The 3,762-nt window shown below is 43.0% G+C and overlaps 1 pseudogene; it reads left to right on the top strand.

Moving 5' to 3' along the window:
* Positions 1 to 2,833: 2,833 nt before the first annotated feature.
* On the top strand, positions 2,834 to 3,380 carry LOC113891106 (annotated as a pseudogene).
* The last annotated feature ends 382 nt before the right edge of the window (positions 3,381 to 3,762 follow it).

Genomic DNA, 3,762 nt, shown 5'->3' with positions numbered 1-3,762 from the left:
TGCTGGGCTGGATGAAGCACAAGCTGAAGTCAAAATTTCTGGGAGAAATATCAATAACCTCAGATATGCGGATGATACCACCCTTATAGCAGAAAGCGAAGAGGAGCTAAAGAGCCTCTTGATGAAAATGAAAGAGGAGAGTGAAAATGTTGGCTTAAAACTCAACATTCAAAAAACTAAGATCATGGCATCCGGTCCCATCACTTCCTGGCAGATAGATGGGGAAACGATGGAAACAGTGACAGACCTTATTTTCTGGGCTCCAAAATCAGAGCAGATAGTGACTGCAGCCATGAAATTAAAAGACTCTTACTCCTTGGAAGAAAAGCAGTGACCAACCTAGACAGCATATTAAAAAGCAGAGACATTTACTTTGCCAACAAAGGTCTGTCTAGTCAAAGCTATGGTTTTTCCAGTAGTCTTGTATGGTTGTGAGAGTTGGACCATAAAGAAGGCTGAGCCCCAAAGAATTGATGCTTTTAAACTGTGGTGTTGGGGAAGACTCTTGAGAGTCCCTTGGATTGCAAGGAAATCAAACTGGTCAATCGTAAAGGAAATCAGTCCTGAATATTTATTGGAAGGACTGATGTTGAAGCTGAAGCTCCAACACTTTGGCTACCTGATATGACACCCTGACTCATTGGAAAAGACGCTGATGCTAGAAAGATTGAAGGCAGGAGGAGAAGGGGATGACAGAGGATGGGATAGTTGGATGGTATCACCAACTCAATGGACATGAGTTTGAGCAAGCTCCGGGAGTTGGTGATGGACAGGGAAGTCTGGTATGCTGCAGTCCATGCGGTCACAAAGAGTCAGACATGACTGAGTGACTGAACTGATCTAAACTGAAAAATCATAAAAATACTAACTAAAACTAGAGTGATATACCATTTTATCCTAATAGACTGGCAAAGTTAAAAGAAGATAAGTGACAGGACTTCCATGGCGTCTAGTGGTTAAGATTCTGGGCTCCCCTGAGGGGGAGAGGGTGGGGCTGGTTCCACTCCTGTTCAGGGTACTAATAAACCGCATGCCACCGAGCACAGCCAGAAATTTATAAAATTAGAAAGAATAGTACCAATTGAATTTTAAATGTGCAACCTGAGAAAACACACAACAGTTGTTGGGATTATTTATCTGGCTTAATTTGGAGCTTCTCTGGGGCTACCCTCGTGGCTCAGATGGTAAAGCATCTGCCTGCAATGCTGGAGACCAGGGTTCAATCCCTGGGTTGGGAAGATCCCCTGGAGAAGGAAATGGCAGCCCACTCCAGTATTCTTGCCTGGAAAATTTTCATGGACGGAGGAGCTTGGAGGGTTACAGTCCATGGGGTTACAAAGAATTAGACACAACTGAGCAACTTCATTTTAATTTGGAAAGCATTTTGTCTTAGAATGTAAAGTTGACATGGTGACCCTAAGGCTCAATTTTCATATTCCCAGGTATAGAGAAATATTATACCTGGTATGTAAAGAAAGGTATAAGAATGAAGTCCTGTTTGGACTAGCACCAAAATCTAGAGGAGAAAACTAGTGTACATTAACTCAGAATGGATAATAAATTCTGACTAAGTATTAATAATAAATGGAACCTTATATATTAGTGATGGCTCATCAGGTAAAGAATCCGCCTGCTTTGCAGGAGACACAGGAGATGCAGGTTGGATCCCCGGGTCGAGAAGACCCCCTGGAGGAGGACATGGCAACCCACTCCAGGATTCTTGCCTGAAAAATCCCAGGGACAGAGGAACCTGGTGGGCTACAGTCCGTGGAGTCACAAAGACTCAGACACGACTGAGGGAATGAGCAGGCATGCACATATTAGCAAAAGTGAATTATATAAAATTATCTGCAAAAACATAAATTATTATCACAGACATAAAACTGAATAAAAATATGACACAGAAAAAGTATAAACAGAATAAATCCCTTAGATAAATTTCAAAGACATAAAACACTGATTAAAATATAATTTACAGATTCTTGCTTCTGCTGCTAAGTCGCTTCAGTCGTGTCCAACTCTGTGCGACCCCATAGACGGCAGCCCACCAGGCTCCCTCGTCACTGGGATTCTCCAGGCAAGAACACTGGAGTGGGTTGCCATTTCCTTCTCCAATGCATGAAAGTGAAAAGTGAAAGTGAAGTCGCTCAGTCATGTTCGATTCTTAGCGACCCCATGGACTGCAGCTCACCAGGCTCCTCAAACTGATAATGGAAGGAAAGTGAGTACAAACTTAAACTTTAGGATTATGTTTTCCTAGACCCAGTAGAGAAAGAATTATAAAATCTGGAAAAATAACACAGGGACTTAAAAATTCTCAGAGAGAATCTGTCTCCTAAGCAAAGAATTTCAGGCTAGATGACTCATTTTATTATTTCTCTAGATGCATTATATATCCATCACAAATATTTCTTTTGTATAGTTTAAAATTTGGCTTGTTAGTATAAGGTGGCTGCTGTATTCATTTGTAAGTGCAGTAGAAGTTAATACTGACCAACAGCAAGTTGTGTGTTTCATTGTCTGAAGGGAAGAGAGGAGGGGAGGAGGCAAACTGACAAGATGAAAAGCAAGTACGTTACTGATATGCAACTGATTTTCATTTTTAAAGAAATGATGAAAGAGCAGAATCAGGAAAAAGACAATTGAAGCAGTCTGAAATCCACACCAGTTGTTTCACCAGCTTTCCCTGCCCTCCCAGCCTATGTAAAGCTAGCCTCTCACGTACGTGGGGACTGTGACGACCACAGGAAGCAGCCACGTCACAAGGAGGTGCTGAAGGGGGAGGAGGCCCTGAGAGGAAAAGCCACTGCACTGCTTTCTCCCTGAGCCAGCCATGTGCCTTGGCCTCCTGTGCTGTATGGCTCTTTTATTCTGGGGAGCATGTGAGGTGAATTAATTGGATTCTAGATTCAGGACTTTCTCCTGAGGCTGCAAAATCAGGCTCCTTCAAGGGCTTTTTCTTCACTTTCTCTCTCTTTTCTCACAGGCTCCATGGACACTGAGGTCATGCAGAGTCCCAGTCATCTGGTCAAAGGAAAAGACCAGAGAGCAAAAATGGATTGTGTCCCCAAAAAAGGACATATTAATGTTTATTGGTATCATAAGAAGCTGGAGAAGCATTAGAGTTTTTGGTTTACTTACAGGATGAAAAAATTATAGAAGATACAGCCATGTTCAAACATAGATTTTCAGCTGAGTGCCACCAAAACTTACCCTGCAGCCTGGAAATCAACTCCACCCAGCAGCGGACTCAGCTCTGTATTTCTGTGCCAGCAGCCAGTCCACAGTGCTGCGCGTCAGCTCTTCTTAGAGCACAAACTCACCGTGGACCCAGCTCAGGAAATCAGTGGTGTTGTAGGAGGGTAGGAACTAACAGAAACCCACCTTGAGAGAGCATAAAGCAGATGGAAAAATCTGTAAATGGTAACACAGGATGAGCAGAAGGAGAGGTGGAAAATAACTGGTGGGAATACAAATCCAAGAAAGGTGCAGGAAGCTGTAAGGGGTCTCAGATTCCCCAGCTGGCAGGGTATCTGGCAAAGGGGACACAGGATATGACTTTGATGGGTTCCTAAGAATCTTTATTAAAATAAACAGTTCTGAGCTTTTCATCTGGCAAAGCTGTACCTTCAGGAATAAGGATAATCAGCACGTCATCTGTTTTCCCTGGGCACCCTGATCACCTGCCTCTGCACATTCATTGATCCAAACAGAACTGAGTGTCTAGAAATAAACCCACACAAGTATGGTCAACTGAGCTGG

Source organism: Bos indicus x Bos taurus, chromosome 4 (genome assembly GCF_003369695.1).
Source record: "Bos indicus x Bos taurus breed Angus x Brahman F1 hybrid chromosome 4, Bos_hybrid_MaternalHap_v2.0, whole genome shotgun sequence".
Lineage (NCBI taxonomy): Eukaryota > Metazoa > Chordata > Mammalia > Artiodactyla > Bovidae > Bos > Bos indicus x Bos taurus.
Note: the sequence above shows the minus strand (reverse complement) of the source record. Positions and strands in the feature narration are given on the sequence as shown.